Genomic DNA, 26,781 nt, shown 5'->3' with positions numbered 1-26,781 from the left:
TAGGCCAGACTACGGATGATGTTTTAACTTTTTAAGTTTTAGAATTAGATCAAAATGTAGAACACATTTAAATTTGTAGTTTCAGATAACTTGATTTCATATTGGTACAAAAAGAGATAGATTGTACCACTTAACACAGAAATATAAACTTTTACAACTTTTTATCTAATTATATAACATAACTGAAGTGTTCAATAGCTCTTGTTTTGTCTGCTACATTAAAGAAGCTACTGCTTTCTGTCAGATTATCTGGAAACATCTTTCTACAGCACAAAACACCATGGTGCTAGTATGGTACCTAGTATAAATCACTCTACTGTGCTGAGAAGAATGCTAAAAACTGAACAAATCCAGAAAATAACCATTGTGGACAGTCTGAGGCTGAACTAAGTGAACAGACAAAATGTTCAACCTTCCTAAGTAAATTCTTAATCAAATAGAAAATGAATTTGATTCAAATACTAACCAAATAAACAGAAAGGAATCAAATATTCTACAGTATGACTTCTTAGAAGCTGTACTTACAAAAATCCACTTCTCTGTCTTTCCTTCGCTCCAGCTCCAGTTCCAAATATAGAAAACAAGGAAATAGGTGCATTACCTAACGTAGTGGTGTTCAGCATTTCTTGATTTATTGACTTCCAGCATTTCCCTCTGAAATGGATCTGAAGATCCATTCTTAGCAAATACACAAACATTCACAACAGACTGAACTTTCTTTGTTTCCCCAAAATAAATAGTTCTGTGATCACTGGTTAAACACTGTTGTTATGCTACAGTCTTCAAAGAGCAAGCAATATAATTTGGATGTTAATTTTAACTATGGAATTGTGACAGTGTGCCCTACATAGTAAATAAATAAATAAATAAATTGCTAAGTGTTAATTAACAAGGCATTTATTTAATTCTTCCCTATTTATAACTGACAATATATCAACTGACAGATGTTAACATATGAACAAAAGAAAATTAAATGCTATCAACTTCAAGTGATCTTTTTCTTCTTCAAAAATATATATGTTTTTTGGGGTAGTAGTATTTCTAAAAAAGATATGAGCCTTACCTTCACCAGTAAAGTGATGAAGAGACGGGAAGTAGACTTTTGGGTTAGTATTGCCTCCAAATCCCCAGTTGGGAGATTCACCATGTGGGAAGAGTTGCTAACATCTTGCTTGGTCTGATTATAAACCTTTAAAGAACTTAGGCCAATGAAGAGAGAGAAGCAGGATGCAGTGTAGGCCTGAACGAAAACAGTGTTTTGTTGAAGAGCAATACACAGTGCCATGACGTATCCCAAAACAGGAACAAATTATGAGACAGCCAACCACTTTCTGAGCAGTTGGAGCACCCAGCTCTGAAACTCCCTTCTTGATGGGATTATAGACATAAATTCTATTTTCTTAATGCCCTGCCTACAAATGGACACATATATATGTGCATGCACATGTAGAGAGAATATTTTCTGAATGATGTTACATTCTATACAGGGCTCCCCGTTGGCTGGGGGAACCAGAGAACAATAAAGCCACCATGAAAAGGTCATCTGTTTGCTCTCTCTCTTGCATGATTTGCTTCTAACACACAACTGCTATCCGCATTACAAATGTTAGTGAAAGCCAACTATAATAGCTTTTCAAGGTATATATTTTTCCAGCTAAAGATAGACTGTACAAAATGGAAGCAGTGAAAATCAGCACATAGGCAGCCTCAATGCATTATATTTCAGTAGGGCCGAGATGAAGGCAGTCAAAGAAATGGTATTTTACTGAATAACAGTAAAATCTTCGCAAATCCAACTCATACACAAGATTAAGTCTGAAATGTGTTCTTTGGCATCAGAACAGCATAAAGGAGCTGCCACAGTTTATAGGGTTTCCTATAGATGAGGTCATAGGTACTTGACTTATTTATTACTTCTACTGTGCTGCCGCCAACTACAAAAAAGAAGTATTTTCACGGTTTCTGCTTAAGCTATGTTGGTGTAGAATCTAAAACTTGTCTGATGATCCAGCTCCACTCTCCTTTCTACTTGAGAAAACAGACAGCTTTGTGATGGTGTACTCTTTTGATCTGCCAAAGATGCTTTTGAAAAAATAACAACTTCAGAGCATCTCAAAGATCTTCTAAAAATCTTTTGAAATCTGAAATGCAAAGATTTCAGGAAAAAATCTGTCTCATTATGACTCAGACAACTTTTATACATCAGACTTTCCATTTCTTCACACAGGAAATGATAAAGTACTTCCAAGTTAGAGAAAAGAGAGAGTAAAAGAAATCTCACCACAGCAGCCACCTAAACATGACCCTGACAGACTTTATCTAAAGACCAGGAGGGTAGTTCATCTTACAGCCTTTGTCCTCTCTTCTGAGCCTGAAGATAGTGTCAAGACGATCTAATTGTTCTTTTGGGATGTGATGTCAGTAGCATCTGAACTGAATTACCAGCTCAGCTCACACTTGAAAACAACCAACCAAAAGAAACTAAAACAAAACAAACCCTTCAAAATATTTCAGTGAAAGTTTTTCCCAGTTCCTTCCTTTACCTAACCCATTTTCACATCATCTTAGATAATGAGAATGCCCTGGCTAGGCAAGAAGATCCTGAATACTGTCCTGAAGTATGTAAGACAACTAGCTATTTTGGAAGGAATGCCAAAAAGCTGGGAAGAAAAAAAGAAATGGTGACAGATAAAATAAATTCAACTAATCACTCAAAGAGAAAAACAAAATTGTGTTAACCATCTTTCTTTTTAATTTCTTGCTTCCATGTGCAAGGAGAGGATTTTCTTGTTTCAGCTTCCAACAGCCAGCTGTCCACATCACAAACTACACCAATACAGCTGCCACTAATTGGCACCCTTGGCAATCACAGCAAACAAGTTGCGGATTGAATGGCTTGTTGAGTTTGCAAAATGGGCTGACCTCTCTCTCACCCCAAGGAAGTGTTCTGCAGGTCAGGGTGGCAGCACAGGGTGGAGAGGCTTGCTCAGCTGTTCCCTCTGTCCTGTGCATTACCAGGATTTCATCACAAAGCACAGTTGCCTTCAGCCACTTCTCTGTGAAAGGTGGATTTTCCCTTCCTCTCACTGGGATTCAATGCAGGATCTGGGCATGATCCAGGCTGCTACTGATTGGCAGCTTTGACATATTTTGCAAAGCAGCAAAAATTTTCCAAGAGAGCCTTGATCTGGATAACTCACTGCTGCATAACTTTGTGCATTACCTTGCATTATAGAGGCAGTTTTCCACTACTACACAAGAGCTCTCTGAGAAAAACTCTCAATCACTTCTATTAATTAAACTGGTCCTACTCTCTCAGTTACATATTTTCTTGCCTGTGCAAGTGTTCCGTGTCAAGATAACACATATTTTTTGACATTTTACTATTCCATGTCAGAGAAGCCCACTGAATTTTGAGGCAATGTATTTACATTTCCTCCACTGTTTTGGGCAGTGTAGTTGTAAACAGAAAAGAATTATAACCATGGAAAAACTTCTTTTTAGCTACAACCTTATTGAGGAACAAGCTAATACTTATTTCTTCTTATTATTTTAGAAGAAAGCTTTTAAACATTATCTTTATTTTCATTAACAACCAAGTATACTTCTATTCTTTTGCTCATACACTTGGTACTGGAGAAACACTGCCAACAGCTCTGGGAAAAGCTTCAGAGACATCATTAAATCACGAAGAGATAAAACAATTATATGATGTACTTTCAGACAAGAGGGTGGTGATTTTATTTCTGACCTATTTATGATCTGCAGAACAAAAAATCTACAGCAAATCAAGCCTATGCAATATTAAACATACCCAGTAGCCTTCCTGAATTTCAAGACCAACTGTCCTGTTTCTCTCAAATGATACCATTAGTGCATTCATGGGGGTAAACCACTCTTGCTTGAGAGTGGACCAGCACAAACGACAGTGAAGATGACAAGGGACTAGCATCAATTATATGACCCAATGAATATTCCACAGGTAATTCCAATGTCCAGCACAGTCAGAAGAGAAGAAAAACTAAGACACAATAAAATGCCCAAGAACCAGATGGCACAGCTGTAAAAATATGTTCCGGACACCAGCACTCAGATTTTGCAGCCACCAGCTGCCACTTCATGTGTGGCCTAAGTGTTGGCCTTGGAACCATCAGAGGCAGAGGTCAAATATTAGCACCTCTGCCACTCAAGAGAGCAGTGCCAAACTGAGCACATAGTGAAACATTTTCATGCAGAGAATGCTGTCTGATTTTTTAGCATCAGATACATGTAATCACCTGCTTGCTTCCAAACCCAAGATCTTGTTCTTTCAACGTAAGCCTCTGCATATCCAAAAACAAGTACAATTCAAAAACAGAAAACAAAGCAAAACAAAACTGCACTTTACTTAAAATTATTACACGTGTATTCAAAAAAGGAAGATGCGTCCTTCAATTTCTTAAATAAACAGCAATACTGTATTGCTTCTGCCTGGCAGTACTCAGGCATCTGCAAGGAAGAAAGCTACTGAACTTCAGTTTTATCTGACCACCTCCAGTTATATTAAAAAACTTACTGGCATCTTTCCTTAAGTACAAGAAAAAAAAAGACCAAATGAGATAACAGTAAACAGCAGGAATACACACTGAGGATATTTTAAATCTGACATATATTTCAAATAAATGTTGAAAAAAAAAGATAGAAAAATACTGGTTCAATCATGTTCAATCATGTAGAACATGTTCTGCAAGTATATATGAATCAAATGGAAATTAACTCCAATTTGACATATTGAATTATATTTGTATTGCTTCATGAGAATTTTGCCTGAAAAAGAATAAATCACACAACAGAAATTAAAAATTCAGCAGGCATTACAGTTATTACTGGCCTGGAGATCTCAGCATATTCTCCCTATATTACTTTATTTTTATTATTTGATTTTAGTTTTGTCTACTGAAATTGCATCCCACTTAAAATCAAACTGAAGAGAAACTGGAAGATTATGCCAACTGGAGTCAGCTACTAAACTTCGTAAGTCTTGAGTCCTATGGTGAAGACTGGAGTACCTGCCACTTTCAGCAGATCTTCTCACTCCATTACAATCACTTACTCAGGGAACTGGATGAATACTTCGGTGGATTCTGTCTTTTCTGCTAAATACATTTATTTCTTTATTTTTTTAATTTAGGCATTTTCATGTCCAGTTCTGAACAACTATGGGAGAAAATTCAACTACTGAAAATCTAGTGTGATCCTTAAAGGGAAGAAGAATCAAAAGTTCAAGGCAGTTTTGGTTTGTGAAACTGGACAAATGATGGAGGCAAGCACGCATTTTTATGCAGAAAACAAGACTTCTTACCTTTTATTTCAGGGAATTTTTTATGCCTTTCTTTTACTCTCTGAAGTTGGCAGTTTTAAATAACTCATATCTATGAGAACAAAAGATACCTAGCTTTTTGGTTCATTTATTAGTTGCTTACAAATTTTAATAGCACAAGGATACTACATAAATTCCTACACAAACATTTAAAGCAATTTATTGATGTATATAAATCATTGTCAAATCAGGAGCAGAGCTGAGAATTGTCTTAAACTAAACCCAGTTCTTAATCAGAATTTGCAGAAAAATGCATTTTAAAAAGGACAGAATATTTTTACATATCACATAACTGAATCCTGATCACATAACTGAATTCTGTCATATGACAATGATATCATGTGGTTTATAGAATAAAGGATACAACAAGGCTTATACTGAATGGTACACATCTGCTTCATATTTTTGAGTCATTTATTCTGGTGCTTTTACAAGTGCATAATGATAAGTTGTGAGAGCTGCTCTGAAAATAGTGCCTCCTGTTTTATTGTGTTGGCCCACCATATTGAAGGTTGATGTTGGTGGTATGGCAGCAGAGACTGAACCTTCCCACTGTATTCCATTACATTTTGTTGCTGCGTGAAAGATGGCAGCAGAGGGGCAGTCTGACACAATGGCATCTTAAAACAGAACTGCAGATGAATCAAAAATGTGTAACTGATTTCCTCCATGAAAAGAAAATGGCACCCACTGACATTCATCGACATTTGCTTAATGTTTACAGAGACCAAACAGTGGATGTGAGCACAGTGAGGCAGTGGTGGTGCATTTCAGCAGTGGCAACAGTGATGTTAAAGACAAGCTGACATTAATGCAGATGTTTATGAGCACGGCATGCAGGCTTTCATTCATCAGCACTGAAAACACACAGATAACAGTAGTGACTATGATGAAAAGGAGTGTTTTGTAGCTGAGAACATGCTCTATTAAACAGTGTTATTGTGCTCTTAGTGTCTGTTTTAGTTTCCATGGAAATAAATAGAAGGCATAACTTTCTTATGATACCAGCAGTACTCTTCTTCCTTACAGATTATATTAAGGTACCATGAAATCCTGTGATTTTATCCTGTAACTTTCATTCCAACATAGAAAGTGACCATAACACTCAAAAAAGTTGTTAGATTGACAGACATAGAGATCGAAGCCTCAAAATAAAAGTGGAAGAGACAGATGCTCTGAACATAATTTGCAAAAGCAACAGAATGCTAATGACTCACAAGCACAAACAAGTTACACTGGGCTTATGGATCTCAAGAACAACAGTGTTTATTCTTGGGTTCTGTCTGTTAAACTTCAGAAATTAATGACCTATTTTCATGAAGACAGCAAAGAAGGGCCATGACCAAATTTTAAGTGCCCCTCCTTAAAATAAACAGTATACAGGGAGTTTAACCTGCAAGGATTTCCTGCCCAGAGGAGTTAATGTTCAAGCACTAGCATAATTTTAGATTCCCTGCTGCAAATGCTAAAAACACATTAGTCTATTTTAAAAGGTTTTACGTTCACATTGTCAGGAGAGGGCTGTAACCTAGCAGCTACTTTCATGCTGAACACCAATTGGTTTCTGTCTCTTGTCAAATGGTGATACTCTCACCCTATATTTCTAATCTCATTATAGAAAGAGGAATGTCGCGTTTTGATTTACAGATTAATAAAGTGACACAATTGGAATTAAGAAACAACAGCAATAAACGGTGCTGTACAAAAAATTAATTAAAAACAGATCAAATTAATTAAAAGGAGAATAGAATATGTGTCTCTGAAACTATAATCCCTGAAGAATTAAGATTTTCAGTACTTACAGAAAAGAAAATACAGAAAACAAAAACAAAACAAAAACAAATTCTAGGGAATCATATCTGATAAATGTATCTGATTAGCCTGCCTCCTACACCTAGGAATAAATCTCCTTTCCATAAGAAAATCACTATTTTTGTCGCAGTTTTCCTCTTATCTAAATCAGTCTTTATTTACTTAGTGAGCTCTTTCCCATATTACTGAAGAATCACTACGGTGTGTTAAATGATCGCTGGTAATAAACATTTATCCTCTAGCATCCTATGGGGAAAAAGAAGGGAATCAGAAAGTACTTCCTCACTGGAGCCAGATACTGCTGCTTTTTGAGTAACTCAAGACAGTTCTTTATGAAACAGTAGGAACTAATTGTTCATTTAAGTGCTTCTAACTCCAAATGATCTAGATGCTTCAGCCCAGGAAAAACTATGCCAAGTTTGCATCATTTCTTTGCCATGCTAATAAAATCCTTTTCCTTATGTAATTCCTGTACTTCAAGCAAGTTTTCTCCACTATGAGGCATACAGCTGCACAAGGAATTGTTCTGGAAAATGCTATTCTGCAAGCAGTTAAGGGCACTCTTCCCCTTTGCATGTCATCCTTTTTCAAAGAATAGCTTAGGTTAGAAGGTACCTTATAGATCATCTAGTTCCAAATCCCCTGCCATGGGCAGGGTTGCCAACCACCAGCTCAGGCTGCCCAGGGCCCCATCCAGCCTGGTCTTGAGTGCCTCCAGAGATGGAACAACCACAAATCTCTGGGCAGTGACCATGGTCGGGGTAAAGAATTTCTTCCTAATATCTAATCTAAACCTCTCTTCTTTAGTAAAAAGCCATTCCCCCTTGTCCTATCACTATCAGACCATGTAAAACATTGATTCCCATCTTGCTTATAAACTCCCCACAGGTAATGGAAGATCACAATGAGGTCCTCCCAGAGACCACCGCCATTGTTGCTACAGCATAGGCATGCTTACCTTCAGAGTACAAAACACTAGCAAGCCACACAACAGGACTTCTCTTCTACTCTCTTTGTAGCATATAATACCACTAAAATGACCTACCAAGTAAGGCATACAAAACTTGAGCAGCAAAACCAATGTCTGTTGACTTCATGTTGGACAAACATTAGGTTTTAAGCTTCCCACTGTTCATGATAAGCTTCATGATTTCTTTAGAAGTTCAAGATCATAATAGAAATATGGTTAGAAGGGGAAGGAAGCATCCTTCATTTCAACCACTGAAAATACTGGAAAAACAGACACACAAAACCACATACTTGTGACACAGTGAAAATCATTTTAAAAACTTTGCTTATTTTTGCTTGCTTAGACCAGGACTGCTACACAGTTGCTTCAACTCTTAACATCATTAAATTCTCAGTTATTGCATTAACTTGTAGAAGCCTTTCTGTTAACTTATATCAGCTCTATCCTGATCAGAAGAAAATATAGTTGCTCTACCCATTTTCTGTCCCTTTCTTCTCCTTGGAGTCTCTACTATTTTGAAGATCGAGCTTCAGCCAGCTGCTGGTGCTGTACACCCACTGAGAAAATAACCAGAGAAAGGAAAAAAAGGTGGAACAGGAGAGGAAGAGAAGGTCATCTCCTTTACACTCCTTCCCTGCAGGAAAGTAATTTTCCTCTTCTCCCTAATTCTGAACACTAGGGATGCAGATGATCTACCTTTTTACTGCTATAAGTATGAAATTATTACAGAAGCACAGCTGAAATGAACCACAATGAATTGCTTTTTTTTTTTTTTTTTACCAAAAAGGCTTAAAATATCTACCTCTTCTTCTACAATGAAGAAAAAGAAAAAAAGAGAAATCATCACTCTATCAGCATTTTTTTTCTCCCCTTCCCTTTACATGAAAGATCTGGCAAACAAGACATATTGTCATGGGTGTCTCTGATGATCAGCAGCTGGTGATTAAAAAAACCTTATGGCTTTAAACCTGCTTGCCTGTAAAGAATGACAACATTCATCCCAAACCACTTAAAACCTAAGACAAACAGGAAGAACCTCGATAGGTGGAAAAGTAAATGAACAAACAATAGCAGCGAATGAATATTTGTGCAAACACATAAGAAAATGAAATAGATTTAAACTTTAAACTAGTATTTAATTTAAGGTACCTGTTGTCACAGTCATCTACTATTTTGCTTGTTTTTCACTCTATTTCTGACTGACTTGCATTTACACCCCGCAGATATTTTCTGATGTAGGAAAACAAGAAAGCAAGCAAGCCAACAACAAAAACAACCTTAACCAGCCTCTAGCCATGGGCTACTTTTCTCTGAGAAGAGAAAGCGGCTGTCTCTTCAGGCTGAGAAGCACAACCATCTGCTCAGGTTGTGAGTGACGAGCTAACGGAGCTCAGCAGTAGGCAGCCATACGGTTATTTAACTCTGCCTTGACCACCAGCAGGAGACCCAGCATACTACAAAGGTTCAAAAGTAACAGGAGGACTAACACCTGGACAAGGCAGTCAGCCAGAAACATTTCAACTTGATAAGGGCAGAAAAAGGAGGATTTAGGAACTGTGAATCTCTGAAGGAGGAAACTGCATTTGAGCAACCCCCACCTACCTTACTCCATTTCCCTTTTTCCTTTGGCCAGCATTCACTTCAAAAGGAGAGGGTGGCATAAGGAACACAGCACAAAGGGAAAAAGATCATATAGCAGCCAGGGGCAGATCAAGTGAGTGCTTACCAGGGGACCTTGATTAGAAAGCTGCCTGAAGACCTGACCCAGATGACCTCTGCAGGATAGGTCAGCTGGCAGGTACGCATTAAGGTGATGAATGCACATGGTACTTGCCTGCCATGAAAATGCTCCCAAAACAGTCCTTTGAGAAAGGTCACAAACTTAATACTGGGAGCTGCGGAAGAGTTAAGTGGATATTGTTTTTTCCATCTCATACTAGTATGTGCCTCCCAAGCCAGGAGTATACTATAGGCTATCTTAAAGCAAATTATTTGCTGAACCAAGTACACCTATTTATATTAAATCAGACAATGTAGAAACATCTCTGTCTCAAATGAGGAAGGAGAAGCACACTAGAGAATGTCAGAGAATGTATCCTCTTCTCCCATCAGGCTGATAAATCAGCCTGAAAACTACTTTTTAATTTTCTGTAAAAATATTGGTAAGTATTTAGCTCAATTTAAACGTTAATGAAATGAGACCATAAAAAAAAATAAGAGGTGAGTTAAAAAAAAAATACCAAAACTGTTGTAATACTTTAAACAGAATATTATTCATCCAAGATTATCTGACTAGATTTAATGGACAATCAAATCATCTCCAGAGACCTCAATGGAGAACTCACTTGATCCACATTAAACTGTTTTTCTAAGGTATTTTGATGATCAGCTGCATAATTCTATGTAATATGTCTGATGTATTTTTCAATCCACAAAAGGAGCATAGTTGTTCCTTCTGCTGCTTTATTTAGACATCATATCATCAGTCTTTAGAACAGATATGGTCATATTTTGCAGTATGTCGAGTCTGGCCCCAGTGGACTTAATTTTGTACCTCAAATGCTCTGTATATCTCTCTTTAACTATATGTTGGAGGAAGCATCATCTCTTTTGCTTAACTGCATAGACTTAGCTCAAACACCTTATCATGTACTATACTGAACTCAGTAGAATTTATGCTGAGCCCTGATTCAAATCAAATAGGCACTGTGAAATAATCTAGGTTAACAGAGGGGAGTATTAACGAACACTGAAACCCAACTCCACTTACTATGCTTTATTAAACCTTTACTCTTTCTGCCAAGGCTGTCAGTGAAAGCACCATCGTCCACCAGTTGCACTCGCAGGGGTGTGAGGAACTCTGCTAAGACTACTTTTTCTCTTCAGCCACCTGAAAGTCATTCTGTCCCAGAGAAGGATACATGCAGATCTGGCACGTCTAAGAGCAGGAAAAGATTAATTAATTGCTCAACTTAATTAAGCAATTCTGCCTCTTAAGGAATTGATGTTCATTTCCTAGACAAGATCTTCATAGTGTTTTTTTTTTGCTTTTTTGTTTTTTAAATGGTGGCAAGCTAATGAGAAATAACATCAACAAGATGAATTAAACTTAAAACAAATATTGAAATAGAAGACATCTAAATTACATCAGTACCAAGCATCCACGAAGTTTCCAATCCTCCAGACAATACAATGTCCAGGACTCTAAATCCTGACTTGGTGGTGAGCAGAAAGTCTGGGGTTTTTTTTCTACCCTTTGGTCTGAAGTAGCCAAGGAAATATTTGATTAGATCTCCCTCTGAGCTGTATAGTTTTTAAATGCTCACCTAAGCCATAGCATTTCCCCATTATTTTATCTTTTCTAATGAGCACTTATAGAACACCACCACTAGCCTGTACGCTACAACGGCTGCCGATCCCACTTTCATCTAACCACTGAGTTGCATTTGCTTATTACTTTGAAGAGCTAGTAATCATCAAATAGACACAGATCTTCAGAGACCTAAGCTAAGTGAGTCAGTGTGTTAATTGTATGCTCAGGGAGTACATACAAAAAATAGAAAGTAGTACTTTATTGCTTTCCCAAGTTTCTCAGGTAATTAGAACAGCTTCTGGAGATACGTGGCACTGTACCAGAATCTATCATCACAATGGGCTTCACTATAAAATGCACAGAATTAATTTTTTAATGAAAATGCTCTACCAAGTGTCAGAGCCAAATTCACCTGATAAATGTCACAGAGCAACGTCATTACTGGCTCATCAACACAGGGTGTTTAAAGCAGATGGTAGAGCAATGCATCTTCAGCACTACAGCCTGTTAATATCAGCCACCTCCCATAAAAAAAATTAAAATTGGCCCCCTGTCAGTCAAACATGACAGTACTTTGGATTTCTCCCTCATGATATTCTTTAGCCTTGAGGCAGATATGACAGGCGCCTTATTAAATTCCAAAAATAAAATGTAGCACAAGAAGGTAGTGCATTCCAATGAGACAGCAGACTTGTTAAAATGCAACATGCATAAAACTTACTTCATTTCATTTTAGCTATCATCAGTTTCATCTTTTAAAAGAAGCAAATAGCAACTTTAGAAATGTGATGTTTGTTGTATGTAAGTTAAAACAACATGTCATGCCTTATATTTCAAAATGGTTATAAGTCTTTATAGGCGTTCAACAGATATTTTGGTTATTTTTATGAAAATAAAAGCTGGGATTTCTCTTTGCTGTGCTACTCTGGAATGCTTATGCTCCATTAGTATTGATCCCAATCTACAAAGAAAGCATGGAAAGCCAGGCATCCTGTTCTACAAGAGCACCTCGATGTCAGGAGAATTTCTGCACAGACTTTGGAAGTGGTCTGTACATAGCATGCTCTCCAAGTATGCAGCACAGGAAAAAAGAGCTACTCATTTAAAAAAATATATATCATTGAAGCTGAATAAAAAGACTGTTGAGAAAGCACAGCATTCTTTCATAAAGACACCAGTTAATGTTTTATTTTCAAGTTTTAATTCGCTGAATAATAAATACATATTAGGTTATATTTTAGGATACCTTTTCCTACCATCTCACGTACAGGTTATAATGCCTGAATGCTCATGAACATATGACAAGTGGGGCAATTCCATAGGAAACAGCATTTTTTCAAGTAGCTCAATCATGCATTTGTTGAAACATCTGTAGGATTCAGCTTGATGCTGCATATAGCTTGTCCAGCCTCACTTGAGAGATTGTTTCATTCCCATGACTTGTCAGAGGCTGCTACATTCCTCTGCAAATATCCAGAGAAAGCTCATATATACCTAACTAAATTTCCCAGACCATCATTTACCATAACTCAATATTTCACGTCTCTCAGAAGCCCCCCAAAAACATGATATTCATACAGAAGTCTTATCTTACTTTAAAACTAGACAAATGAAGGCCAAATGAACTAGACAAATGTAAGGAACACAGGCTATGTTCTAGTTAATGACACACTTGATTTCAAAAGTCATATGAGGTTTTGGTGGTCAGGAATATACTGGAAAGTCTTCATCAATTTCCAAGCATTTGTATGTACTGTACAACAGCTTATTTGTATCTGTGACACGCTACATTCCCTTTTTTCTGTTCCTTTCCCTTACAGACATTATCTCCTAAGGCTTTGCAAAATACATGCCAAAATCTTTTACTTTTGAAATAAAATGGGACTGATTTAAAACAAATGCTTTCATTTTGACAACACATTTACACAAACAAACTGTGTCAATGTTGATGTGGCAATAACAGAGCAAGACAACTCAGTTCTGCACTTCTCAGGAACTGCCCCCGAAATGTCAGTGATCGCAACTCCTGCCAACACACTCTGTAAATGAAACAGCAGTGGCTTCATCTTATTCAGTGCAAGTCTTTTATGTCTGCTAACCATGTTCAGTAGTTGGCTTCAACTGATGACTGCTCTCTCCCTCTGAATCCTATTTTAGGAACTGTAACCAAAGTGCTACATGATGCATAGAATGACATTTTCGATTGCCAAAAGCATGCTTTGAAAGCAAAACAGAGCAGGAGGAGGAGGAAAGGGAAACTATTCCCACAAGGCCTAGCTGTTGTTATCTCTATCTGCCAAACAAATGACATCTTGCTACCACTTCGAAACATTTCTTCAGTTTCTTGTATGATGTTACTTTTACTCTTTCCTGAGGGAAATGCCACTTCTTCCAAATTGTTTAACCTGTGTATGTGTAACACTGCAAGCCTGTGCCAATTGCAAACCACAAGCCAATACATACCCTGTCACTAATCACAGAATTTCTCAGGTTGGAAGAGACCTTCAAGATCATCAAATCCAACTGCAAACAAACCATACTACCCTAACAACCCACTGTTAAATCATGTCCCTGAGCACCACATCCAAACGTATTTTAAACACATTCAGGGATGGTGACTCAACCACCTTCCTGGGGAGCCTATTCCAGTGCTCAGGAACCCCTTCTGTAAAGAAATTCTTCCTGATATCCAACCTAAACCTCCCCTGGCACAACTTGAGGCCATTTCCCCTTGTCCTGTCATGAGTGAGAAGAGACCAACCCCACTCTTACTGCAACCACCTTTCAGGTGTTTGAAGAGAGCAATAACGTCTCCCCTCAACCTCCTCTTCCCCAGACTAAACAGCCCCAGTTCCTTTAGCTGCTCCTTTTTTGGACCTGCTCCAGCATCTCAATGTCCTTTCTGTATTGAGGTGCCCAAAACTGAGCACAGTAAGGCCTCACCTGTGCCAAGTACAAGTTGAAGATTACTTCCCTAGTTTGGCTCACCACACCATTCCTGATACAAGCCAGGATGCCATTGGTGTTCTTGGCTGTCTGATCTATATGCATGAGCCAGTAGTGTGCTATCATTGAATCACAGAATATTTCCTGTTGGAAGGCTTTCTGGGGGTCACCTGATCAAAGCAGGGATAACTTAAAAGCCAGTGACATTTTGCTCACTTGTCTTTCCAGGTAGATTTTGACTACTTCCAGGATTGAAGACTTCACAATTTCTCTAGGTATTGGTGCCCATGCCACAAATCCCTGCTCTCACTGTGATTTTTTTCCCTTATCTAGTTGAAACATCTCTGGTTGCAACTCATGGCCACTACCTCTAGCCCTTTTGGAGCAAACATAGAGCATGACTGCCTTCTCTGCAATCATCCACTGGGCAAAGACAAGTTAAGTTTTACCCCTTTGCCTTTCTGGGGATGTTTTCAAAAATAATAGCACATAATTGCCACCTCCTTTAGCTTACTCACTGTGCCTAGGCTTCATTGAAACAAAAGCCCAGTACTTGTACATGCATGCATGCAATGGTAAAGCAAAAGTGTAGAAAAGATAATAATAAGAAGAAAAATAACTTAATATTTGAAACAGATATTTTAATTTAAGTGAAACAACTCTACAGATCACTCCACTGTATATGGCAGGGCTTTTCAAAGTGTGTTTATCATAAGAAGTCCTTCTATTATTAAAGGAGAGATACCTAGCAGTAAACAAAGGTTTTAGCTTAAGAACATAGAGTTAAAGCTGCATTCAGATCTGAGCAAGTAAATGATCTAAATATACAGTTTCTTCCAGACGCTGCTCTTGCTTGGCTATTAACATTTGTATTAGGGCCAAAAAGAACCCTTAAACAAAAATACAGATTTTACTCTTCATATTTTACATATACAAAACTGAATAATACCACAGCTGTCTCATGAGGTGGAACAATAGTTTAAATAACTTACCCAGCTGATGAGGTTGAAGGACCATCTGCAAAGGAATTTAGGGGATCTCACTGATCAAAACTACTTCGTTTTGTTGGTATGTAGTACTGTAAGCTGAAAAGTCACTCATAATTGCATTGCAACTATAATGAGTCTCAGAGTACCAAAGCAACACTGACTTGTCTGTTGGGAGCCATAATAATGCAAATTCCTTTGTACTCCATAAATCTTCTTTCAGGCTGTCCCTTGAAAAAGCCCTCTGCATTTCTGTTTTGCCACCACAACACCTTAGTTTTCAGGAATTTGAAAGATTTCTGTTTGTTTCTCAGCATTAAAGTGCCTAGTTTTAATTAGCTGTCACGCTGGCATTGTCTTTGCATGCTTTTATGCACCCACATCACACTACATGTGTGCTTTCTCTCTCTTTTTTTTTAAACAGATAGTGATAAGTGGGATGGATTTGTCTAATGGGAAAAAAAGAAAGGCACAGGTTTGACATAAATTGTCACAAATCATTTGACATTCATCTGTTTCAGAGGAAAAGGGCAAAAGCTAAAATCATTAGCCTCCTGTATACAGTGGTACAAGCAAACGAACATTTTAAATGTAAGGATACATTATTGCTGAAGGATTGAAATACTAATGAGATGCTGTATCAAAGGTGTGTACTAGCAGTACCAAAAACCTCTGACTGTACTCAGAACTACAGTTACCAGAATCTGGAACAGAAAGATAGGTGAGCTGAGAGATCGAGTTGGGAAGATTCTCCATTGGCTGCAATCTTGAAAAAAAAAATCGTACAAGCTGGACATAGCATTTGCCTATTTTTTCTGAAAACCTAATGAAAACCACATTTTAGAACCTGATAGCTTACAACAACATTGACAGGACAATATCATTCATACCCATGTTCATGCCCAGCAGGTTTGGAAAGAGACAGAACTTACAGTTTATAAAAAAGAAGCACAGAGAGGTCAATTTATCCCAAATTCAAGCTGAAACTGAATTAAAATCAGACCTCTTGTAAATACTCTACTACATTAGCCTCAAGATCCTTATTCTTTTCTAAATGGATTCTTCATCTATTAAACACTGCAGCAGCTAGCTGGATTGCCACATCAGCAATCAATTACTTTTACTTTAGGGTACTAAATTTACTTGGAAACTTGATAAGTGACTTCAATCTAGAGGGACAAGATCATATCAAAATTCTTAGTACATTGTGTGAAACACTGCTTTTATGTGTATGTGTGTATTAGGTAGGAATTGCCAAAATCACATTTGATTTCTTGTTTTGACATGTTACTTGGCATATTAACAAGACTAGAAACATTACGTTGCTTGAAGTCATGATCTCATTTTTCCCAAATTTATCTGAAAGCATTTGTTGAAGGAAACAGGAGATTCTTGTTCATTTACTAATTGCTATTACAGACATTATTCAAAACAGGTAGAATTTCCAAGCATGGGAAAAAAATGTAGTCTTGTTAAACTAAGACATTACAGTTTTCACAAGACAGAACAGTAAAAAGATGACAGTAGATGGATTGAATACAAGCAAATGCTGAGCCTTTCTGCTATAGCAGTCAAAACACTGCAGGGACACAAACTGAAGGACCTGCGAGACCATTACAAGTTGTGGCATATGCTTTCACACTCTTGCTGGTGAACATAGAAACCAGTGAGACTCTCAGCTGCACTGTCATTCCCAGTGGGCACAAGATGCCTTCAGTCCTTTTGGCACCCCCATCATTGGTCAGGTTTTTTTCATACTGTAAATACCACAGGGAAACAAGGTCTCTCCACACCTTTCGAGGGATGCTCAGTGTTAATATAAATTGAATCTTTACCATATTATGTGCAAATTGTCCACTGAAATTTGTAATAAATTTACTATACATAATCAATGAAAGGAGGCAAAAGCACTCAAGTAGGTCACCACAAAAACTGGAGATAGGAATAAAAAGACTGCAAGCGTAATTTAAAATATAATATGAGTAACACATAGGTCCCTTCTGCTTCCATATCACATCATCTCATGTTCTTCTTATAAGAAACACCTTTTTAAGTGGCAAGATAACTCCTCTCTATACACATTGTTCATTTCAAGGAAAGCTCTGAAGAAAAAAGAAGTACTTCCTATGCATTAGTCTGACTTACCTACTATATAAGCTTTTAGCCATATACATACTATGTTATCCTGCAGAAATTGTTCAAGCAGGAAGGATCTCACTACCAGCAACCTATTATTACGGGATCCTTTTCTGCATTATTCTTTATGATTCCAAACTGGTTTCTACTGGAGTCCTAATTTCACATCATTTTAGCATGAGCCACCCTAAGGGTTCCTGAAATGGTAACCCTAACAGAGCCCCTGAGGATAAAGACGGAATGAGAGGATCAGATTTGATTTCAGCTGGCAACATTAGCTGTTGCTTCTCAATGAATTCTGACACGGTACCCAAATGAAGGATGAATGCTTTTCAAAGTAAGCACAGACAAAGCAATATTAAATATTTAATTTCCAGAGGCAAAAGGTGAAGTCCCAAGACTCTAGGACAGCTAATTGACCTCAAGCTAGATAAGCTGATTTTAAGCTGTAAATACCCATGCAGAATCCATAGCAAATTCAAAGGTTTTATTAAGGGGAAGAAAAGCACCAAGAAATTGTATCTATGTGCAGATATTTGAGATTACATGAAATTAAAAAATATAAAAAAACCAGTTCTAATATCCCACTGACACAGTCCTCCTTGAGTCTCTCAAGTCACAGTGGATTAATGATTACCTCTAAGCTTACTCCAGCACCCTCAGCAGTATTATACCAATGCCTTTCATTTAAGAAACGAGCAGAGTTTTCACAATTTTGAGAAAACAAGCGTCAGTTGAATTCAAAATCCCCAATGAAAACAGTGAAAGAAGGATTTAAGTTCTTCTTTACCTCTATCTGTGAATTTCTCGCAGAATTGTTTTGATTCCTCTATTTTTTACTTCCATTTACCATGCAACCAAAGATCTTTCTTTTCTCCACTTTGCTAGCAAATAACTAACCATAAAGCTTAATGCCTTTGGCCACTGAAGGAGCGGTAGCAATGCTACAGCTTCTCAAGGGTTCAATTCAACAGCAACTTGCAACATGCTTCTCTCATTGTGCAACATCCACCATCCCCTTTGGAAGCAAGAATGAGATTTGAACAATTTTGTCACATCAAATCTCTGAATCAAAGTGAAAACTTAAAGCATAACAGTGCAAGGGAAGGAAGACTTGTAACAGAAAGGCACTAGTAGAAAATTTTCCTGGAATTATGAAAGAAATTCTAAGAAGAATAATAAAACATAGTTTAGATGCTTTTTCCACAGAGAGAACCAACAAAATGCTACTAAGATACTACATACTTTCAGTCAACATTACAGTGTCACTTCACCCCTATCAATTATTTCACATTTTTCCCTAAAAACATCTACATGAAAACTTCTGATTCAGAGCTTAAGGGTAAGTGAGGGCTCCAAAGTCTTCTTGCTTCATCCTCTTTTATGAGATTGACTGCTTGACCAGGCTCACTCCATGGATACAATCACAGCTGAGGAAATGCCCTGCTGCCACCAGACTAATCATGTGTGATATCCACGAAGAGATGGCATTATTCATCATGTTTTGATATTTATACTTTAGTCAATTTTCCTGTTATGACAGGAGCTAACTTATCATTTAACATATGGCCAGAAAGGTCTTAGACCTTTGCTAATTATAGATAAAGCTATATTAATGGCTACTGAGCAATAACATAGTCTGTAATACTGAACCCATAACCCACAAAGCCTTCCCTCTCTCAGCAGGTTGACAAATAGAAGCCTCCAATACACAGATTTCCATTCTATTCCCTATTGAGCCGAGAGCACCTAAGTAATTTGAAGCCTACTAACTCAACTCTTTTGAAGGACCAAGGGCAGCATGTCATGCAGGGCAAAACACACATCCTTCATGAAGCTGGTGTGCCAACACATACACTCTCCTGGCTCACTCACCAACTGTAACTGAGGTGAAAAGTTTCACGTGCAGGATTCCCTTTCAGTTGAAGGATGGATGCATTTATAGGATTGGGAAAAAGAGGGAGAGATAGCTTATCTCCAAACTGAACACATTATGGGCCACACGTTGATCAGCAGAGATGCCAGGTCAGCTCTACTGATGCAAATAAACCATCCAGGCACTCCAAAAGCCACATCACGTCTGCCATTGCTAAATCTGACTTTATCATTAGTAAAGAGGTGCTAACATCTGAACAATTCCTTTGTCTTAGCTCACTTCTGACTTAAAGAAGCTTCACCACATCCCACACAGTCTTGCCAAGGTATGACTGTTTCCTAGCTAGAATAAAACAAAACTAGTTTTCCCTTCCAAGGAGTGAGAACAAAGAATAGAAGTCTCAAAGGTTTGTAATGTTTTTTTCATTATTAAGATATCTAGGTGTTATCTGTGAGCCCAAATATAACACCAAGTTTACAGAGAATCTATTTTACATGGCATACTGCAGCAATAATTGTCTTTCTCTCCCTCTTTCAGAACATTTTCCAGGATAGTTCCAAAATACGTGCTTTTAATAATATTTCCTACTTAGAATTCTTTTAATTAAATATCAGTTTTTAAAAGTAATCAATATGAAGCATATAGGGTTTTTTGTTGTTGTTGGTCTGTATACCCAGGGACCCCAAGATTCTATGGTACTCACAGCCCATGTTACAAAATAAAGCACCAAATATTCACCCGTAACAGTTAACATGCAAGCTGCAAAACAACTGAACATAAATTGTGTAATTGCACATGAATGAGATGTTCATAAAATAGACTCTGATGTGCATCCTCCTCCCACCAGTACTCTACCTTAACATCTCTCCAGATGCGTACATTTATTCCACTAGAACAGCAAATATGCATCCAGATTGCAACTCATTTAGCTGCAATAAAAAAACCTTCTCTGCTGAATATGATGGTTTCCTCGACATTTAAAATTTATACTCTTAATTTCAACATATGTACAATAACACGAAAAAATATCCAGGTGTGCCCTTGGGCATTCCTTATTGTTCTGCATCAAAAACTACATAGCCTGTCAGGTCACTGCAGGATTTAAGCTCAAAAGGGATTTTCTTGTTTCAGCACAACTCCTGCTTCTTTTCATTTTGTTTACTGGGCACGCATAGTTTGGACAACCACAGTTCTGATCAAGTACTGACCTAAAACAAGACAAGGAAGTTAGTAAGTCTGCCCTATGACCATCTTTAGGTTCTGCTTTTACACAACACTAGTTCTTCCTCTTCTGCTTCTATACAAGAAACTCATTAACTGTGATTTATTTCAGATAGGTAAAAGAAAGTATTCAACTTTTTAATAAATGTAAACTAATATAAAATTCATACACCCTAATCCACACCTTTCAGCTTTGTACAGTCCCATGCACCCAATTCTCTCTCTAATATCCTTTTAATATCATTTCCCTCTTTGCCTTTGGCAAGCCCTATAGCATTCACCTTTGTCCTCAGAGAAATCTAGGTTAATATTACATTTATGTAGCAGGTTCTACATTTTTTATGTTATTGGAAATGCAGTCTAGCATGAAAGAGTGAAAGCACAACCTCAGAATTACCTGAACCAGCAGAGAGAGATACTTCCAATCACCAGGGGAAAATCGCTTAATACAGTTCAGTCCTCTTATGAGACGATTTATTTGCCAGACAAACCAATTATTTCATTTGAATAGTCCCAGCAACCCACCATGAGCCTAGAGGCTGAAGTGAGGTTAAACATTCAAACTGAGTATCAGGTGGTAGATAATCTACCATAATCTCTAATATATTTCTTCCTTATAAAGAACAAGCAAAATTAATTAGTAAAAACGTATAACAAAAAATTTAAATAATTTGTATATAATACTGTAAATGTATAAGAAGTTTTAATCACATCAGACTATAAAGTATGAAATTCTAACACACTTTTCAGACCAGGAACACTGACAAACTATTGTACTCTGCTTTGCATAAATTTCTCCCCAACCCTATATAACAAAACACACAACCTATAAAAGCACAGCCTCTGTGTTTTCAATGGAGGGTCAGCCATGAAGGTATTTGTAGAACTGTATTTTTATTTAAAAGTACATCATCTAAAGCTGTACATCTTTTATTTGGTTTAGAAATAGCGAGTAGCGAATTTGTTCTTAAACAGATAGTTTCAGAAAACTGAAGGCCTACATCTCCTCAGGGATGAGAAATAAATCAGTCTTCATGCAAGCTCAGGCCTACGGCCCTCATGGGCATAAGCAAAAATGCTTAGGTAATCCTCCCAGGTTTCTGAAAACATCCTACATGTCAACTCGAATTACACACAGTCCTACAGAGCAACAAATTTAACTCAAAAGGCTGAAGAATTGTACATGTACTTCTGGAAACTCTAGTGTGCTCATCAGACAACATGAAACCTTATGCAAGATACTCACTACCAGCTTCCCAAGTCACAAAATATAACCTATTATTTGTTTATTTTCACCGAGTGTTTCATAAACATACAACTTCAGTTCCTGTACTATGAATGATGTTTTAAACTGATCAGCTTCCATACAAAAAGCTGCTCATTATAGATTTACATACTTAAGTGCCTGCATAGGTGCGTGCATGGGAATGGAAGGTGTCCATTCAAAGGAGTAAGCTAAGGAGGCAAATATGTTTTAAGTGCATGGCAGAAGGACTAAATGCCAGCCCCAGTATTTACACCTAATGAAATAAAACTGAATACAACTTCCCTGAAACTCTCAAATTCTGCATATGAAACTACACTGCTCAGTCTGCTTCCTGCAGAATGTATCATTCTGTTTCAGTGCACAGGAAACACAGAAGTACACGTGCAAGTAAAACTGAAATGAAAGCTATAGTCCCAGCTCCTTTTGGAATTTTTCCCATAAAAGTTAATTAGCTGAATTTGAAGTAAGCAAATCTCACTGAAGAGTGTATTTGTCCCCACAGACAAATGTTCCTGAGGAGCAGAGCTCCACCATGTCCCTCACCAGCCTCACTGCTATCATGGGAGTATCGAGGTGCATGTCTGCTGTATGTGAATTCAATGTATAACTGCATCCAGTTTAGCAAACGCTATGGAAATTCTTTGGGGGGCAGCCCTATGCTAGATTCGAGGCAGCATGCAAAAGAAGTGGAGAAGTGGAAGAAAGCAGCTCTCAAATGACAGGGTCTCTGCTTAGCAGCAAGCACAGACAGCCTTCATCTCCACCCCAGCAAGAACAGTGGGCCTTGTTGATTGCACAGTGCCTCTCCTCCTTCACAAAGAAAAGAGGAGTGAAAGGCTTTAGATGAACTTAGGATGCATCTCAGGATGATCAGAGCAGAGAGCCGGGAGGCAGGAAGACTTTGAACCTGAGGATAACGGGCATGGATTTGCTGCTAAGAGGACAAGAAGATGCTTTATATGAGCAGCCATTCTGTTCAGAAAGACCAAGACACTTTCTAAAGTTTATCTTTCAAAAATGAAGCAGCATGTGCTATACTTACATGTATGTCTGTAGGTAAACACAAATAAATGTATACACATACATTAATTCTCAGTTAAGTGTTTTACAGCCCAGTGGTACTGCTTTCTGCTTGCTATTATGGGCGTATGAACACAAGTGGTGACCCAATCTTACCTTCAGTACAGTGAACATCTTGCTATAATAACAAAATGAGCACAACATAAAGACTTATCTGGATATTACAATTCTAGCTGTATACACTTAGCCTGTAATGAAGGATTGAATTTATATGTGTATAGTTTTCCAAACACTATTATGTGCTTGCAAATGCTAATTCAGTTTCAATGAAAGAGTCAATTTTTTTTAACAATATAGAATGCATTTTAATACACTATTATGCACAATAGGCCGACAGTGAATGGACTCATAATTGATTTAGAAGCACGTTCTACCATCCTGCTACCTCTATCTCTTTAGTAAATCATTTTTTAATCGGGCTAGTCTAAGCTGACCTGAACAGAGCTTTATTTAATTTATTATGGAATTTATGTATAAGGTTGACTGGTAATGCATGGCTACAGCAACATTAAACAAATTGTACAGTGAATAACAAAGAGGAAAAAGAACAAGAATTCAAACAGCATAAGCATATTACTGAGGTTAAGATAGGTTCTAAATGAGCACTGTCATTCAAATGCTTCAGAATGGGAAAGAGGAAAAGGGTTCTGACACCATTATGATTTGTACAAGAAAAAATGGCTGGGTTTGAATCAATTATTAAACAAAAGATAAGGGATAAAATTCTCCCAAAATGCATTAGCTGGCTCTTACTCCTCCTAGTGTAAAAGTAGGTTAATAATAATAAAACAAGGAAGATAGGCTGAATAATCACTCCAGTTTTCTTTTTTCTGTATGCCTAAGAAACTTACTGAAAATATTTAACAAGGACAATAGACTGAATTGGTGCCCCTGAGATCAAAGTAAGTTCTTCCACTGCCTAATAACAGCAGAGCCTAACAAGTATACAGAATAGAGATCACCAACATAGAGTGTACATAGCAAATCATTTTAAGAATGTACAGAATATCTAAATAGGGCACACATAAATACAAATAACATGTACACATAGATATATTTTATACACGTATCTTCTCAGCTTAAGAAATTTTTATCTGCTATGCTTCTCCTACGGGAGTTGGGAAGCATCTGCTTAGGCATCAATGAGTGCTTAAACTGCTACAAATCAGGGCCACTGCTTCTGCCATTATTGCCACATCCAAAGGACAGGGGAAAGTGCAAGATGAAGACATACACAGAAATAAACCTTCCTCCTCTGCTTACGCACTGGATTCGGTAAGAAGAAAAAACAGGCCAGAGCATCTGCCATAGCTAATACAATTCTCTCTGTGATTTTAGAGCACACAAATTTCCGAACTCCTGGCATAAAAGCAACTTCAATTTTTATTTTCCCCGATTTATGTAAAAAGACATTGCATTGGAGACCCTGTGAAAAGGTCTTAAGATCTTAAAAGAGTATCTAAAAACCAAACAAAACCTTCTGACAATGAAGAGCATCTGCTCTGCAAGCTAGATGACTTGAAAGATCTGTAATAGGATGGAAGCCTTTCCCCAGTGACCACTGGCTTGAAACCACCTCCAGGTCATTATTGAGTTGCCATCATTCACAGCTGGTTTGGTAGTCAACTCAAATTGAGCTGGTATTCTCAGTCCAGAGTCCACATCGTAAATTGGCAACCTTGATAAACTCTTGGCAGGGAGGTCAAGGATTGAATGGGCACAGAGACTCATCTCTAAAGGTGATCTCTCTAGGTCAGGGTTCAGACATTTGTAAGAGAAGTATGCCCTGCCACTGTCTTCTGCTACGCAACTACTGCAGAAAAATGCAGGAATTCATCTTCAAGTGCTGTCACAATCCAGCACCTTTCATTTCAAAAGGATTAAGTGCCTATTAAAAATATACATCCATCAGCAGGAAGACAAGCCTGTGCCTTTTAAATCATAACTGTCATTACAGCAATGCTTCCTATTGTGGAGTTAAAAACAAACAAAACCAACAGAATGACTGTAGTCAATCTTATTTAGAAAAACAATTTGCAGAGCTTATACACAACTGTAATATTACAGATTCCACTAGGCATCTTCCATAATTACAGCAGAGAAATCCAACTAGGCAAGGTCAATTCTTATAACTCAGAATTGTCACACAGATGGCAAATAAGTGATTTCAAAAGACCCTTTAGAAACCACTTTCAACTTTAGCTTGTCCATGAGGAAAAAAAAATCATCAAATCAAAAGACATTATTCATTTTATTTGACATAGGCTGTAATTTCCACTGAAAGGGGTATGTTAACATGGCAGGTAAACTGCCACAGCTTGACTGTAAACCCAGAGCCTTTTTTGCATGTAATATGAATTCTGTGAAAGGCCTTCCCAAGAGGCTTCTGCTTCATGAGAGTCCAGAAGCAATTCAAACATTAAACTCCTTTAGCTGGTTGAGGATCATCTCAGGGCACTATAGGGCTCACCATGCTAGCCATTTGCCAGCCGCTTGTATAACCTCTCAGCTGAGGAAAAAGAAAATGAGAGAAGTGCTGCTCAATCAGCGTCTGTCAAAACAATCTCCAGGGGCCACTGAAGGCACAGCGGTGCTAAACCTCCTTCCTTCAACACCAAAAGCCAAACTACATTTACAAAGATTTCAGACACTCACAGTCCTCCAGACTGAAGGTCAGGAGGGAGTCCAAGTACTAGTAGTTCCTTCATGATGTATATTACACAAGCTGCACAGTAAGGTCTACAGCGTGCCAAGATATCTCACTGCATTCTCTTATCCTCAAGATCAAGGTTGCACTATGAAAGATTAAAGTCATATCCTGTCTGGGGCCAAGGAAGTAAAATTTATGACTAAAAGAAGGTACCTACCCAAATGTTAAAATGCAACACCCTTCACACTCTTGACACTTCAAAAGATTTGAAAATGTAAGAACTGCTACACACCCAGTGTAGCTGTAAATGTAAGTAGACTTTATCAATCCTCTCCAATATGCAAAAGAGAAGGTCAGCGATGTATTACGCTTGATGCTATTTTGACAGAGTGGATTACCTAAACAACAGTTCATGCATATTTAAACAGACAGAGCAGAATTACCCAGGATCTGCAGCTTTAAGTCCCTAAAACACCAGATGTCTGCAATGCAATGGACCTTCATGTTTACAAAAGGAAACAAGTTGGGACTCAACAGACTTATTAATGACATCAGTGTCAATTCTTCCGCTGATTAAGTTTTGAGCACAGCGTGCTTGAGTTTAGCAATATCCAGCTAGATAAGAAATAAAAAAAGCATCATCAGAGAAAACAGCAAACTAATGCTGATGTAATAAATGGAACTACATTATGGGACTAGATAAACAATTCAGAAAACCTTATTCTATAATAAAAATTCTCCAAATCCCACATACAACAAAAACAAACAAACAAAAAATGAGATGCATACAATTGGTATGCAGAAAGAGAAAGGCCTAAACCCAAGGATCTCAACAGAAGGGACAAAAAACAGACACCATCTCTATAATTCCAATCACAAGAATCTCTCAACAGTTAACCCAGTGTTGTTTGCAACCTTCCACCCTTTCTCTTGTCACAGAAGATGTTAGAAGAGAGAAATAGATCCAGGCAGGCTCTGATAGCCTTCCCCAGCTCGCAGAGAAATTCAATGAATGTTTCTACAGATTCTGCAGGAACAGCACACTAGTACTGTGGAAACAGTTTAGAGGCATTCATCAAGGATCAAGATTCTTCATGCTAGAGACTACACACATCTATAAAACACAAAGCTTACTTCTGGCTCCAATCTCTTTACATTTATTCAG

The 26,781-nt window shown here is 37.7% G+C and overlaps 1 protein-coding gene across 1 annotated transcript in view; it reads right to left on the bottom strand.

Moving 5' to 3' along the window:
* Positions 1 to 26,781, bottom strand: part of ROBO2 (roundabout guidance receptor 2) — a 407,749-nt gene that overhangs the window by 255,391 nt on the left and 125,577 nt on the right. The gene's annotated exons all lie outside the window — the stretch shown is intronic.

Source organism: Cyrtonyx montezumae, unplaced genomic scaffold, assembly GCF_038088225.1.
Source record: "Cyrtonyx montezumae isolate F1298 unplaced genomic scaffold, pur_monq_1.0 scaffold_3, whole genome shotgun sequence".
NCBI classification, from domain to species: Eukaryota; Metazoa; Chordata; class Aves; order Galliformes; family Odontophoridae; genus Cyrtonyx; species Cyrtonyx montezumae.
The sequence above is the reverse complement of the archived record's forward strand: the minus strand, read 5'-3'. Positions and strand labels throughout refer to the sequence as shown.